Here is a 17320-nt window from a genome sequence, read left to right as displayed (position 1 = left end):
CTGGGAACGTTTAAGACTTATCTAGACAGCCATATGGACGGAGTGGGAATGGAGGGATACAAAAGAATGGTCTAGTTTGGACCAGGGAGCGGCGCGGGCTTGGAGGGCCGAAGGGCCTGTTCCTGTGCTGTATTGTTCTTTGTTCTTTGTAGTCTGTGAAAAAGCAAACTGGCAGCAGCTTTGCAGACAGATGTGCAATTTCTGATTGAATGCCGTGAGTACCCTGTGTAGCTGTCCTCTTGTGGATCACTGCATGGTATTCCATAGATCAAGAAGAACGTACATTTCTATTGCATTTTCACAACCTCAGGTTCATAGCTCATGATGTGATAGAAATGAAACAACACGTTCACTGGTAAACCTGACTTAGAAAGTGAAGAGGTTAAATGAGTGCTTTGAAATGTTTTGGAGTATTTCTGAAAACCTGGCTATTTGTTCAATGAGCAAAACCAATAAAATGAAATAACTAATCCATGAAGGAAAACTAAAGAACCACCCCTGGAAGAGTCATTGTAACAAAAGCAAAACTTCAACTGAAACTTATCAAATCAAACTAAAATAATGTTTCTGGGCCTGATGATGCTCTCCAGCCCCTGCGATGCCCCCAGTTGTGGAAGGCTTCAAGTGTATCTGTGGACACTACGTTCACCCTCTCCAGGGACACCTGGACATGCACATGTCAGTAGAAAAAGGAGCAGGCAGTCTCGACTCACAGTAACACCGGAATACTAGGTGGTAGTTAGCGGTGGAGGAATTTCTCTATGGGAGTTCTCCCTCCCTTTTACTATTTGAGGATGTGGCATGGAGGTGTTGCATGCAGCAGTCCCAGACAATTGCAAATTAAAATGGTTTACATACTCTGAGGCTGCCTGTGTTTTCTACAGTCTTGAGGAGTCAATGTTCCATGTGTATGTAGATTGTGCAAGCTTGCAGGACATTTTTAACAGTTTCAGGGGGCTGCTCCTCCAGTTTTGGCTGCTCTTCAGATCCACACTCCTGATCTCTGGCCATCTGGGGACGGGCAGGGAGTAGAACCTCCTTGTTAGCTTGCTCCTGGGTCTGGCCAAAGTGGCTATTAATAGCTCCAGGAAACGGGTGGTTGAGGAGGTTATCCAGTCAGACTGCCTGCTCCTTTTTCTACTGACATGTGCATGTCCAGGTGTCCCTGGAGAGGGTGAACGTAGTGTCCACAGATACACTTGAGGCCTTCCACAACTGGGGGCATCGCAGGGGCTGGAGAACATCATCATTATTTTAGTTTGATTCGATAAGTTTCAGTTGAAGTTTTGCTTTTGTTACAATGCCCCTTTCAGAGGTGGTTCTTTAGTTTTCCTTCATGAATTAGTTATTTCATTTTATTGGTTTTGTTCAAAAGAGTACAAAGGGACTCTTCCCAAAATGTTATCTTAATCTGATGCCTTTCTTCTAACAGTTTCTGTTACAATAACCTGGAAATACTCTGTAAAAGGGACTAATCATTTAATTAGTTCATTTGTTCATGGGTACACAAAGGAGTATAAGGAGAATCAGTCATGCCCTTGTCTGAACGCACCATGGTGATCCATCCTGCCATCCATTGGGCACTTGGCAAGGAGGGTGTTTCAGGCAGCAGTCCTGTGCAACAAACAATTAAGATGGTTCACGGACTCCCAGATCACCTGTATTTTCTGTGGTCTCGAGAAGTCTGTGTCCATGTGTACATAGATTGACCAAGGTTGCAGTCCCTTTTTGATTATTTGAGGGGCCTGCACCTCAGGTTCTGGTTGCATTTCAGCCTCATTCTCCTGATGTTTGGTCATCCAGTGTAGAGGAGGGCTGCGGCCTGCTAGCTTGCCCCTGGGCCTGGCCAAGGTGGCCATAAACAGGTGCAGGCAGTGGGCGGATGAGGGGGTTACTCAGTCCGACTGTCTGCCCCTATTTTGTAGTTACATATGTGCCTGGTTGACCTTGGAGAGGGAGCACGCAGCATCTGTTGGTATGCTTGACGTTTTCCATGACCAGGGGTGTTGCAGGGACTGCAGTGTATCATTTTCCCACAAAATATTATTTTAATTGAAATACTTTTCTGTTCTAGTTTTGCTTTTTGTTACAGTGCCCCTTTAAGGGATTGTTAATTTGTTCATTTGATTATTTGTTTTATTGATGTACCAAAAGAGTATAAGGAGGCACTCGCCTCATAATATTACTATAATTTATTTGATTATGTTCTTTCAAAGATTTGATTTCTTTTTGTTACAGTGCCCCTTTAAGGGGCTGTTAATTAGTTTTAGTTGATTGGTATATTTGATTACTTGTTTTACTCAAAAGAGAAAAGAGTGTCAGCTGGAACACTCTGTTAGTAGTTCAGAGACAGAGATCTGTAATGCTGCATCCTGTGAATAAACCTACTAACAAGGAAAAGATCTGTGTCTTGTTTCACACTTCACCATCTGACTTGGATCCATTTGTGATGTGGAGATGCCGGCGTTGGACACCGCTCAATGAACACAGCTCGACAATCACCAGGCAAGAGTGTTCTCTTCCTGTTGGGGAGCACTTCAGCGGTCACGGGCATTCGGCCTCTGATCTTCGGGTAAGCGTTTTCCAAGGCGGCCTTCACGACACACGACAGTGCAGAGTCGCTGAGCAGAGACTGATAGCCAAGTTCCGCACACATGAGGACGGCCTGAACCGGGATCTTGGGTTCATGTCACACTATCTGTAACCCCCACGACTTGCCTGGGCTTGCAAAATCTCACTAACTGTCCTGTCTGGAGACAATACACATCTCCTTAACCTGTGCTTCACGCTCTCTCCACTCACATTGTCTGTACCTTTAAGACTTGATTACCTGTAAAGACTCGCATTCCAACCATTATTTTGTAAATTGAGTTTGTGTCTTTATATGCCCTGTTTGTGAACAGAACTCCCACTTACCTGATGAAGGAGCAGCGCTCCGAAAGCTAGTGGCTTTTGCTACCAAATAAACCTGTTGGACTTTAACCTGGTGTTGTGAGACTTCTTCCTGTGTTGGATCCATTTAACAGTCCACTCTGCAAGTCACCTCTCACCCCCAATATACCATCTCCTTCTCCTGGCATCTTTTCACACAGGCATAGGGGATGCAAAACCAGTCTTTTTATCTCTTGTCTCACCAACTAAGGTCCCAAACACCCCTTCCAAGTGAAACAGCAATTTACTTGTACTTATTGCTTCGCTGCTCACAATGCAGTCTCATCTAATTCAGTTCAGTGTGTTCAGTCGCCACCTGTGACACCGAGCTTCCAGTCAGCTACCATTTTAATTCTTCATCCTCCTTCCATCTGACCTTTCTGTCCGAGGCCTGTTCCATTGAAGGTCCATGCAAGTTTTGGGAATAGCACCTCACCTTTCAACTTGGCACTTTACAGTCTTTGGATTGAACATTCAGTTCAACAATTTCAGAACAAAACCTCTCCCAATTTTCCGGGCAGGAGATATTGGTGATGAAACAACTAATCCTATTGACATCTTCATTACCCATCTTCCATTTTTTATTCTATTAGCACTCTCTGGCCAGGTATTTCCTGTACACAAAAAAACAGGACAAATCCAAACTGGCCAATTATTGCCCCATCATTCTACTCTGGATGATCAGTAAAGTGATGGAAGGGCTCATCAAATGCTATCAAACAACACTTGCTTAGCAATAACCTGCTCATTGATGCTTAATTTGGATTCTACCAGGCTACTTAGCTCCTGACCTCATTACAGCCTTAGTTCAAACGTGGACAAAAGAGCTGAACTCCAGAGGTGAGGTGAGAGTGACTGTCCTGACATCAAGGCAGCATTTGACCAAATATGGCATCAAGGAGCCCTAACAAAACTGGGGTCAATGGGAATTGAGGGCAAATTATCCACTGGTTGGAGTCATACCTGGCACAAAGGAAGGTGCTTGTGGTTGTTGGAAGTCAATCGTCTTAGTTCCAGGACATCACTGCAAGAAGTGTGCAGGATAGTGTCCTAGGACCATCTTCTGCTGCTTCAGCAATGACGTTCCTTCCATCATAAGGTCAGAAGTGGAGATGTTCGCTGATGATTGCACAATGTTCAGCATCATTCGTAACTTCCCAGATATTGAAGCAGCCCGTGTCCAAATGCATCCTGGACAATAGCCAGGCTTGGGCTGACAAGTGGCAAGTAACATTTGTGCCACACAAGTGCCAGGCAATGACCATCTCCAACAAAGGAGAACCTAACCATTGTCCTTTGACATTCAAGAGCATTACCATCGCTGAATTGCCCATTATCAACTTTCTGGGGGTTACCATTGACCAGAAACTGAACTGGACTAGCCATATAAATACTGTGGCTACAAGAGCATGTCAGAGACTAGGTATCCTGTGGCAAGTAACTCACCTCCTGCCCCCCCGCAGCCTGTCTACCATCTACAAGGCACAAATCATGAGTGTAATGGAATACTCCCCATTTGCCTGGATGAGTGCATCTACAACAATACTCAAGTAGCTTGACATTTAGGACAAAGCAGCCCATTTGCTTGGTACCACATCCACAAACATTCACTCCCTCCACCTTCCAAACACACAACCTCTACAAACTAGAAGGACAGGGGCAGCACACACATGGTAACACCACCACCTGGAAGTTGCTCTCCAAGCCACTCACCATCCTGACTTGGAATTATATTTCCATTCCTTAATTGTCACTGGGTCAAAACACCATCTCTCCAGCTCTCTAGCAACACCACAATTGGCAGAGTCTGCAGGCCGAGTATTGGATATAACTGCCATCTCAGATTTCATTGAATTGGAGTGGAAGCAAAGTCATCCTTGTTCCAAAGGTGCTGCCTAAGAAGAATGCCACGTAACACAATGGAAGGTGTCCTCATTGTGAAGATGGGACTTCATCTCCAAGAAAGGCTGAGTAATAGCCACTCCTCCCAACACTATCGTGGACAGATGCACCTGATTGATGATGAGGTCAAATAGGTTTTTCCTTCCTGTTTGTTCTCTTACCATCTGCCACAGGCCCAGTCTGCCAGATATGCGCTTCAGGACTTAGCCAGCTCAGTCAGTAATTGTGCCACCATGCCAATCTTAGTGACAGATATTGAAGTCCCCCACTCAGAGTATATTCTTCACCCTGGGTGGCACAGTGGTTGGCACTGCTGCCTCACAGCACCAAGGACCTGGGTTCAATTCTAGTCTTGGATTACTGTCTGCACAGAGTTTGCACATTCTCCCCATGTCTGCATGGGTTTCCTCCCAGTGCTCCTGTTTCCTCCCACAGTCCAAAGATGTGCAGGTTCGGTTCATTGGCTATTCTAAATTGCACCTTAGTGTCCCAAGATGTGTAGGTTAAGGGGGTTAACAGGGTAAATATGTGGGGTTATAGGGATAAGGTCTGGGGAGGATACTCTATCGGAGGGTTGGTGTAGACTTGATGGGTCAAATGGCCTCTTTCTGCACTGTAGGGATTCCTCAGTACCTTTTCCAAGTGGTGTCTAACATGGATGTGTAATGATTTATCAACTGAAAGTAGGTTGTTTCCTCACCTGTGTTTGACCTGGTGCAATGAGACTTTATGGGGTCCGGGGTCAATTTTGAGGATACTCAGAATTGCTACTCCCTCCTGAACTCTTACCACTGCACCACCTCCTCACGTGTGTCTGACCTGCTGGTGGGACAGGACATTCTCAGGGATAATAATGGAGGAGCGTAGGACATTGGTTGTAAGGTATGATTCGTTGAGCAAGATTACGTCTGGCTAGTCTAGGGGAGAACCCTCCTAGTCTTGGCACAAGTTCCCAAATGTCAGTGAGGAGGATGTTATAGGATCAACTGGACCGCCTTCTGTTTCCAGTGATTAAATTGATGCCAGATGGTCCATCAAGTTTTATTCTTATTTGACTTTTCTATCGTGGTTTCAAACAGCTGAGTAGCTTGGTAGGCCAATTCAGAAGAAAGTTAAGACCCCATTGCTGTGGGTCTGAAGTCACATGTAGGCCAGACCAGATAAACATGACAAATTTCCTTCCCTGAAGCACATTGGTGAAGCACATGGGTTTTTATAACAACTTATTTTATAGTTATCATTCCTCAGGCTAGCTTTTTATTGCAGGTTGATTAATTATTTGAATTCAATTCCCCCCAACTACCGTCATAGGATTTGAACTCGTGTCTCCAAAGCAATAGTCTGGGTCTCTGGATCACTAGTCCAGAAACATTACCACTATGCTACCATTCTCTTTAAAATATGGACAAAATATCTGAATTTCAGAGCTGACAGTGTCCTTGACAACAAGTATGACACCAAGGAGCCCTAGCAAAATTGAAGTCAAATGGAAATCAGGGGAGAAACTCTCCATTAATTAGAGCTGTACCAAGCACAATGTTATGGTTGTGGGAAACCAAACATTTCACCCAGGAAATGTTGCAGGAGTTCCTCAGGAGCCCAATCATTTTCAGCTGCTTTATCAATGATCTTCCTTCCAAAAGATCTTTCTGATGATTGTACAGTCTTCTGTTTCATTCACAACTCCTCAGATACTGAAGCAGTCCATACCGGAGTGCAGCAACACCTGGACAACATTCAAGCTTGGACTGTTAAGTCCCCAGTAACATTCACACCACACAAGCACCATGCAATGTTCTTTTCTCCAACAAGGGGGAATCTAACCATTTGCACGATGTTCAATGACATTGTCATTGATGAAGTCCCACCATCATCCCGGGAGTTACCATTGATCAGAAACTGAACTGGACCAGCCATATAAACACTGTGGCTACAAGAGCAGGCTTGGAATCTTGTAGCGAATAACTCACCTCCTGACACAAACAGCACTGTAGATGTATCTACGTCAGATGGGCTTCAGTGGTTTAAGAAAGTGGCTCACCACCATGTTCTCAAGGGCAGTTGGGGTTGGGCAATAAAATATTTGCTGGACAACTTCAGGATGAACTTTACAATGGGAACTATGGGTTGTGTTGTCTGTAGTCATTCTGGTGGGAGCAGAAGTTTCATTATATCGCTGTTCGAGATCACTAGTGAGGACAGCCTGTAGGGGGAACATTATTAACTGGAGAATTACACCAACTTTGTAGGATTTTACTTGAGTGTCAAAAAATTTGAGCTTCAAACCTGGTGGGGAATAATCAGCCACAGACAGAAATGTTGGTAAAATGAACAATGGTTTATTAATTCTAATTACTCAGTAAAAAAAATCAACAACATTGAATCCTTAAAAAAATGGATGAAGTCAAATCAAGGGTTATTCATGGCCTTATCTGAGGAACTGTGTCTGAATTGTAGGTGGATTGGCCATGCTAAATTGCCCTTAGTGTCCCAAGGTGTGTCTGTTAGGGGAATTAGCAGGGTAAATACATGGGGTTATGGGGGATAGGGCAGACGTAGGCCTGGGAGAGATGCTGACTCAGTGCAGACACAATGGGCCAAATGACCTCCTTCTGAACTGTAGGGATTCTATGATTTTCTTTCCCTTTGGTTGTTCGACTCTCCCATGCCTTTCCTCTTTTCAATAGTCCATCTTTATACTGACAAACCCAAACTTTCCAGTAACCTTCAATCTTCCCCTTTCTGTTTCTCTCTCTCTGATGACAGCATTTTTCTAAAGTTCCCACAGGTCTGGAAGATCCCAGCAGGGCGGGATTCGTGCTGGGCCGTGCCGCCCCGATAGCATCCCCCAGCGCCGGATTTCCAGCGGCGTCAGCTCCGTGCCGCAAATTGGCGGGAAGCCCCAAAAATGATTTAAATGAACATTAACATATATTTTAAATAAATTTGCGGGCCCGGGACCGAAGTCTCCAGGCCCACTAGCATCTCCCCCTCTGGGTATTGGCACCCTGGCAGTACCAGCCTGTGCCCCCAGCAATTCCCAAGGGGGCACCTCGGCACTGCCTACTGAGCATGGGGGCAGGGCCTGATGGGCAGGGCTTATGGGGGAGACGATCGGTGGGGGTGAGGGATCCTGCTGCCACTCTGCAGTTGGACTGAGTGACAGAGGGATGGAGGCCGGGAGGCGGAGGGGAGGGGAGGGGGGGGGGTGTGCAGGAGAACGGAGCTGCGGGGGGAGGGTCGAGGCTGGCCCAGAAATGCATGGGGGGCCAGCAATCAGGCCCTGAGGGGGTCGGAGGGCCGGCGTTGTGGGGGTCACAGGGCTGGCCAGCGATCGAACTGGCCAGCAAATGGGAGGCTGGCAGACAGGGACCACAGTGCACGTACCGAGCTTGGCGCTGACAGATCAGCACATGTGCAGTGGCCCACTCAGTGCTATGCTACCGGCCTCTCCAGCAGGGATAGGCCCGGCCCCCTGATTTCTGGAGTGAATCATGCTAGGGCTTTCTGCAGCGCACAGAGTGTGGGAGATTCTTTTCTGAACTCCCACTGAAAAAACAGCATGATTTACTCCAGTGTTCATTCAAATTCGACACTTAGAATTTTTTTGGGAGAATTCCACCCATCATTTCAGTTTTCCTTCTTAGCAGGTGGATTACGAATTTTGCATTCCATCCTTGGTTGTTAATACTTCGCACCAAATTCAGCTGTTTGAGAGTTTCATTTCAGTTTCCTTAAAAACTAATATTACAAATTCTTTAGTCGTGCCTCAAGTGGGTGTGATGGTTATAATGAAGGTCCACTTTCACACATCATTGACACCTATTACTCTCCAGCTGGTTTTTCACATATTTACAATTCAAAGAAAACCAAATGTTTGATTTGCATTTGAGCTTTTTGTGGAATGGAATGTATTTGACATACCCTCCAAAAGTTCACCTTGTTAAACAAATTAATCAAAATTAGCTGGATAATCACAAACAACAGTGACATAATCTTAATGCTCAGATGCTGCACTACATTTTATACAACAAAGTGCTGTCAGTAGGCGGCACGGTGGCACAGTGGTTAGCACTGCTGCCTCACAATGCCAGGAACCCGGGTGCGATTCCCAGCTTGGGTCACTGTCTGTGCACATTCTCCCCGTGTCTGCGTGGGTTTCCTCCGGGTGCTCTGTTTTCCTCCCACAGTCCAAAGATGTGCAGGTTAGGTGGATTGGCCATGCTAAATTGTCCCTTAGTGTCAGAGGAACTAGTTAGCGTAATGGGTTATGGGGATAGGGTCTGGGTGGGATTGTGATCATTGCAGACTCAATGGGCCGAATGGCCTCCATCTGCACTGTAGGATTCTATGATTCTAGGAGAGGATCTGTTGTACTGGTCACCACCTTTTTTATACACAAAATCAATGGGAAAATAATCAAGGTGCTATCTGTTCTTTGTTAATATCCACCTAATGTTTTAATTGATTTAATTCCTCGACTTTCTCTTCCTTCCCCTATATCTGGTTGACCAGGACTTCCCCTGGCCCATTGAACAGCCTGTGGTCTTGTTATCAGCCAGAGGGCCCTCTCCTGAGGCAGGTTTGCCACAGGCAATGGAGTTCACAGTATTACCAACATAATAGGAGTTCTCTCCAAGGGGTCTTGGTGGATGTGCATGTATCAACTAGGCTAGGAAGATCATTAACATCAGACGCGTTTACTATGAAAATCTTTACCTGAGAAACATGGTTTTAGGGCATACCGGCACCTCTGTTTTTCTTCATTCACAATACACACCGCTGGCAAGCCTGACATTTATTGGCATCCCTAATAGCACTTGAGAAGTTGGTGATGAGCAGCTTTGTTGAACAGCGGCAGTCCATGTGGTGTCGGTACAGGTTTTAGAGAATTTCAGGACTTTGACCCAGTACCAGTGAGGAAATGGCAATATAGTTGCAAGTCAGGATTGCATGTAACCTGGAAGAGAACTTGCAGGTGGTGTTCCCTTGAGCCTGTTGCCCTTCCCGGTGGTAAAGGTTGTGGGTTTGGGAGGTGCTATCAAAGCAGGCTTGGCGAGTTGCTGATGTGTAAAATAATCCAGAGAGAAGTATCCAGGGATCATACTCATCTGCGGTGTGCTCCATAACAGCCACTGACCGGGGTGTCCAACTTCTGATCCTTGGCAACACTAACTGGACAATATACACTCTAAACCCTGGCTATCCTAACTGGACAAAATGCCCCCTGACTATAGACTAAATGGTTAATGTCAAAAGCATATGAAGCTGAGGTAATGATGATGTAACATGGCTGAGCAACAGAGATCTGGAGGGAGAAGTTCCAACCTCATGCAGCATTCCCAATATAGTAGCTGTAAATAAAGAGTAATGGCATTAATAAACCATGGCCTTTCGTAGCTTATTTTGGGAGAATAGAGAAGGCCCAAAGAACCCCAACTAGACCCTGGACATATGATAACATATGGTGGCAGCGGACAGCAAGTAAAATTTAAGAAGCAGCTACAGACCTAGCAAGTCAAGAGATGAAAGATAAAAGTTGAAGTATCGTGGATGCAGCAGGTTCAAGCTACCTGGGGTCTGGACAGCAGTGAGCACAAACCCAAAGCAACAAGCAGCATCAGTGAAGCAGCAACAATTCCAGGGTTCAGTAGAAACATGGAATCCATACTAACATCCCCAGAATCATTTTAGAGTGCTGATAGTTCGTAACACACCCAGAACTGGGGCAACTGGAGAAAGAAGTTCATGAGACATAGAGCAAAATCAAAAAGACTAGGCCAGTGCATTACTTCATCCATTGCAAACAATGTGATAGCAAGATAAGGAGTTGATGAGATTTCAACTTCTTACAAAAATATCCTACAAGCATTCGATTCATATTTCAGCACCTGCAGAAACTTAATTGCAGAAAGGGAAAAAATTAACTAGAGAAAACAAAGTTGAAAGCATGGAATTGTTCATCAATAATCTTTTCAGGCTGACAGGGAACTGCAATTATGGAATCTTAAGGGTTGAATTGATTCGTGGCAGAATTATAGTCGGGGTCCTGGATGAAACCTTATCAGATCTCTTACAGACAAGAGAGGATTTAACATTAGTCAAGGCAGTGCAAATTGTGACGCACACTGAGCTTAGGAAACGTTAGGAAACAAAATTGGGCGTTTGTTTGTGGAAAAGTTGAGGTCCTGTGGAAAAGGTTGAGTGACACTATTCAATTTATAAAAGAGAAAGTGTGCCAAAACCTAAGCCCACCAAAAATAGCAAAAGTGTGCCAACCACCATCTTGAAATGTCTTAGGCATCGCCGGAACAAACCGCACAAGTGAGAAGAATGTCAAGCAGGGGGAGTAGAGTGCCACAACTGTGAAAAAAAACAGGCCACTTTACAACTGACTGTCGCTTGAAAATATTGACAACCTGTAAAAAGAGAAAATATTAATGCAGAGCGACATACAAGAAGCAGAAGAACCACAGAAAAAGAAAGTTAACCTTCCTAGTGGAGGTCAGTGATACTGAAAACAAATACTTGTGTATTAAGGTGGATAGACACCCCCACAGAGTTCACATTAGACATAGGAGCAGGAGTTTCCATCCTATCAGGCAAAGTAAAATAGCTCAACAACCCAACCCTCATTTATCAAATTACAGGGTCCTGGTGAGACTCCATTGAAAGTTAAAAGCCAACTCATGGCAAGGTTGAAGTATAAAGAGAAAGAAATCTTTGAACCTCTCTCTGTCATTCAGTCAAAAATGCTTGCTACGAAGCAATAAGGCCTGTTTAAAATTGAAGCTAATATATCAAGTGGAAAAAGTTGCTATCAACATAACAGGAGTAAATTCAGGAATGAATTTCCAAAATTATTTACAGGATGAGGGAAAACTAAAGACCGAGTACCATATCATCCCAAGAGCTCATGTCACACTGTTATTATTTCAATAGATCACGATTTGGCATCCTCTCCAGAAATGTTCTAGAGAACATTCTCGCGCACTCATGGAAGGAGTAATGTGGCATATTGAGATATACTTTGGCTCTAAGAGAGAAGAGCATGACTGCAGAATCAGAACAGTCCTGAGAGTCTTACAGGATGCCTGCCTAACATTGAGTGAAAAATGTGAGTTCGCCAAACCTATGACCAAGTTTCTAGGTCACATAATACAAGCCACTGGAATTAGTGGCTAAAAAAAATTAAAATAATCTGAGAAATTCCAAACTCAGGTACATAACCAAGCTTCATAGATTCCTTGGGATGGTCAACCAAATAGGCAGGTTCCTACCAAATTTAGCAGAGATCAGTGAGCTTTTGAAACAGCTGTTGAGACAGGGTCAACAGTAGTGTTGGAATGTGGACCAACAAAATGCTTTTGAGAAGATTAAACAACTTTTAATTTGCTCTGGATTTTTGGCATATTAAGACCCAGACCTACCAATCATAACAGTAGCCGATGCATTGTCAACAGGACTGGGCATAATATTATTTCATTATAAAAGGATATTATTTCAAATGTAGAGCGACAACAAATTTGGTACAGTTTACTGTACCTCAAGATCATTATCGGAAACAAAAATATGCCACAATCGACAAAGAAGGCTGTTTCCGCCAATGGGATTTTCCAATCCTGCTGATGGCGAACCCCCACTGCAGGTTTCCCGGCGCTCAAGAGTGCATTCAACGGGAAATCCCATTGACAATGGTGGGACTAGAAGATCTTGAAGTTGGCAGCAATATGGACATGTGAAAAATGTTCAAAGTGCATTATGGGATTGCGATTCAACATTGAAATAGACCATAAGCCACTAGTCACTCTTCTGAATATGAATTAAATTGTGAAGGTGCCGCCCAGAATCCAATGGTTCAGGTTGAGACTACTGAGATATGACTCCAAGACAAAACATGTCCAAGGGAAGTATCAAATGGTAGCAGACTCACTGTCGAGGATACTATCGGAAAGAACCAAACCAGAAGTACACATCACTGAGAAGGTGGAAGCATTTACATCCATAATTACTTAATACTTATCAGCTGCTGCCAGCAGGTTGTAGAATATAAAACCAGCTCAACAGCAAGATGACAAGTGTCTGTAGATAAAAGAATATTGTCTGGAAGGTTGGCCAGACTATATATCCAGTAATCGAATACAATGCCAATAATTTAAACAGCACAAGCATCTCACAGTCTCTGATGATTTACTAGTCTTCAATGAGAGGGCAGTCAAACTGAGAACACTTCAATTTGATATTCTTCAAAGACTTCACTGACATCACTTAGGGATAGCAAAATCAAATGCTACTCAACACTGGTGCCCCTCAAGCCCCTTACTATACTCCTTACACACCTATGACTGTGTGGCCAAATTCCCCTCCAACTCGATTTTTAAGTTTGCTGATGACACTACCGTAGTGGGTCGGACCTCAAACAATGACGGGACGGAGTACAGGAAAGAGATAGAGAATCTGGTGAACTAGTATGATGACAATAATCTCTCCCTCAATGTCAACAAAACAAAGGAGATAGTCATCGACTTCAGGAAGTGTATTGGAGGACATGCCCCAGTCTACATCAATGGGGACGAAGTAGAAATGGTCAAGAGCTTCAAGTTTCTAGATCACCAACAACCTGTCCTGGTCCCCCCACGCCTACACTATAGTTAAGAAAGCCCACCAATGCCTCTACTTTTTCAGAAGATTAAGGAAATTTGGCATGTCTGCTTTCACTCTCACCAACGTCTACAGATGCACCACCGAAAGCATTCTTTCTGGTTGTATCACAGCTTGATACGGCTCCTGCTCTGTCCAAGATCACAAGAAACTACAAAGGGTCAAGAACGAAGCCCAGTCCATCACTCAAACCGGCCTCTCACCCACTGACACCAGTCTACACTTCCCGCTGACTTGGAAAAGCAGCCAGCATAATTAAGGACCCCATGCACCCTAGACATACTCTCTTCTACCTTCTTCCATTGGGAAAAGATACAAAAGTCTGAGGACACATGCCAACCGATTCAAAAACAGCTTCTTCCCTGCTGCCATCAGACCTTTTGGACCTACCTTACATTAAATTGATCTTTCTCTACACCCTAGCTATGACTGCAACACTACATTCTGCACTCTCTTGTTTCCTTCTCTATGTACGGTATGCTTTGTCTATATAGCGTGCAAGAAACAATACTTTTCACTGTATACTAATACACGTGACAACAATAAATCAAATCAAATCAAATGTTGTGTGAGAGTCCAACAATCAGTCTGGTGACCAGGCATTACTCGTTCTATTGAAGAAATTATTTCTAATTGTCTTATGTGTTCAGTAAACAGCCAAGAGCATAAATAACGACTATTACCTTCTAATCTTCCATCAAGGCCATGGGAGTTCCTGGAATTGGACTTACTTGATTTTAAAGGGAAAACATTCCTTATTGTCAGTGATTACTCCTCAAGATGGATTGAATTAAACAGGTTGCAAAGCACCACAGCATAAACAGTCATTCAATCTCTGAAGAGAATTTATGCAACTCATGACATTGCAAACATTGTACATTTTGCAAAGAATACGGATTCGTTCATGTAACCTCATTATCCTCAAGCTAATAGAAAAGCTGAGAGTGGTGGATGAACTATCAAAGATTTGCCGAAGGAGAATGAAGACTTTAATCTACCTCTTTTGAGTTACTGAATCTCATCGCTACAGAATGGTTTCTAACTCTGAGTAATTGATGCAAAGGAGATTGAGAACACAAGCTCCATCTCTGACACAGAAACATCATCACTAACAACTATGGGAGGGTAAAATAGTGTGAGGAAGAACAGAGAAGCAAACACTTTAGTCACAGGTACAGTGCATGTGAGTTACCAGTGCTGACGTCTGGGGAGAGATATGGGTACGAGACCAACAGAAGTAAGGTGCAATCATTGGGAGAATTCCACAACCAAGATCACACAGGATTGAGACACACAAGGGTACCATAAGTAAAAACTGCAGCATCTTAATATCCTTGGAAAAAAAGCCAATAGAAACTTGGGCTTGCTATTCAGATCCTGAAGAGAAGAACACCAGCCACCAGGAGAAGAACGCTCACACTGACAGAAGGGAGAGTACAAAATATCCTTGGCCACAGAAAGAGATCAGAACATGATCAGGGAGATTGGTCAAGACAACTCAGAGCCTAACCCTGTGAAGTCTGAGACTTTACGGGAGATGCAGGAGGATGTAAATATGATAGCGATAAAGACTTGCAGTGGGGAAGAGGGTGCGGGGGTGAGAGATGTAGGGTTAACATCAGAAGCACATGATGCTGATGTAATGGCGATGCAGTGTCTGAACTGATCTGGAGGGAGAAGTTCCAACTTTGTGCAGAGGTCCTAATGGTTTCAGCAAACTACAGTCTCAAACAGCTTCCTTTGGGGGAATAGACAAGCCCAATTTAGACCCTAGTCACACAACAAAACATTGGCCTCTGGATACTAACTGCACAAATCACACTCTGCTCATTGGATACGCCAACAACAACTTTCATTTATATCTCACCTTTAATGTAATAAAGGTCACCGGGAGCTTAACAGGGGCAATATAAAGTAAAACATGACACAGCCACTAGGGAGATATTAGGTTAAATGACTAAAAACTTGGTCAAAGCAGGGATTTTAATTAATGTTGTAAAGGAGGTTGTACAGTGGTTAGCACTGCTGCCTCACAGCACCAGGGACCCGGGTTCGATTCCCGGCTTGGGTCACTGTCTGCGGAGTCTGCGCGCTCTCCCCGTGTCTGCATGGGTTTGCTCTGGGTGCTCCGGTTTCCTCCCACAGTCCGAAAGACGTGCTGGTTAGGTGCATTGGCCATGCTAAATTCTCCCTCAGTGTAACCCGAACAGGCGCCGGAGTGTGACAACTGGGGGATTTTCACAGTAACTTCATTGCAGTGTTAATGTAAGCCTACTTGTGACGCTAATAAATAAACTTTAAACTTTTTAAAGTTAAGGAATGTGAAGCAAAGGGACAGCGAACTTGAAGGAGGAAATTTCAGAGTTTAGGCCCTGCTAGCTGATCAAAATCAAAATCAAAATGTCGTGCGAGAGCCCAACAATCAGTCTGGTGACCAGGCATTACTCGTTCCATTGAAGAAATTATTTCTAATGACAATAAGGAATGTTTTCCCTTTAAAATCAAGTAAGTCAATTCCCAGAAACTCACATGGCCTAATGGAAGATTTTAATGTTCTTATAGATGGATTCCTGATTGGTAAGGGAATTAGGGGTTATGGGGATCAGGTGGGTAAGTGGAACTGATCCATTTCAGATCAGCCATGATCTTATTGAATGGCGGGGCAGGCTCGAGGGGCTAGATGGCCTACTCCTGCTCCTATTTCTTATGTTCTTATGTTCTTAGAAGGTAATAGTGGTTTGTTATGCTCTTGGCTGTTTACTGAACACATAAGACAATTAGAAATAATTTCTTCAATAGAACGAGTAATGCCTGGTCACCAGACTGAATGTTGGGCTCTTGCACAACATTTTGATTTATTATTATCACATGCATTAGTATAGACACAATCTTTTGTAACAGACTGGTTTAATTTCAGGCTGTTGCCGGGGAGAAGGAAGGAATGGGTGGTTAGGGAATGGACCTTGAGGAGGGGCCCAAAAATAATGGCTTCAAACTTCCCAATTTTTAATTGAAGGAAATATCTGTTCATCCTGAAATGGATGTCAAATAAACAGACTGACAATTTAGAGACAGTGAAGACGTCCAGAAATATCTTGGTCAGGACTAACTGGACCAAGTACCCTCTGATCCCTGGGTGCTAACACAACAAAATGCCCTCTGACCCCAGACGCTAACTGGACCAAGTGCCCTCTGATCCCTGGGTGCTAACACAACAAAATGCCCTCTGACCCCAGACGCCAACTGGACAAAGTGCCCTCTGACCCCTGGGTGCTAACTGGACAAAATACCCTCTGACCCCTGGGTACTAACCCAACTGACCCAATAGTGCAGTAAGGCGTATAATACTACTATAGCGGTCTGTAGAATGAAGTGTTAACCACATGCGTGTCATGGTAAATTGTACATCTGCCGTGAAAAGGATTGAAAAAACAGGCAACGTAAAAGAGAGAGTGAGATGTGGGTTTGACTGAAAGACAAAGCTGTCACAATGTGAGCAGCTACTTCCGCCTAGTGTGATTAACAGCCAGTGTTTGTCTCAGGGTGCCTGCTGTTTGTTCTGATTTGCATTTTACTTTACATGCTGCTAGTTTTTATTTGACTCCGGACTGATGACTAATTATAAATAAGGGTTGCTTTTTTCCCCCCCTTCCTGGAATCGTACAGAGTGTGCTGTGAACTCGGCAGCGTGTTCCGTGGCTCTCAGCCCTGACCAACGCTCTACTTAGACATTTCAGTGGTTTTTATTTCATTGAGAATGGCGGGAACACCTCTTTTACTGACTGAGATTGTGGTGAAACCCTCCCTGGTCCATGGAGAGAAGTTC

The sequence above is a fragment of the Mustelus asterias genome, chromosome 18 (genome assembly GCF_964213995.1).
Source record: "Mustelus asterias chromosome 18, sMusAst1.hap1.1, whole genome shotgun sequence".
In the NCBI taxonomy this organism is placed as follows: Eukaryota; Metazoa; Chordata; class Chondrichthyes; order Carcharhiniformes; family Triakidae; genus Mustelus; species Mustelus asterias.
This window is presented reverse-complemented; position numbering follows the sequence as displayed.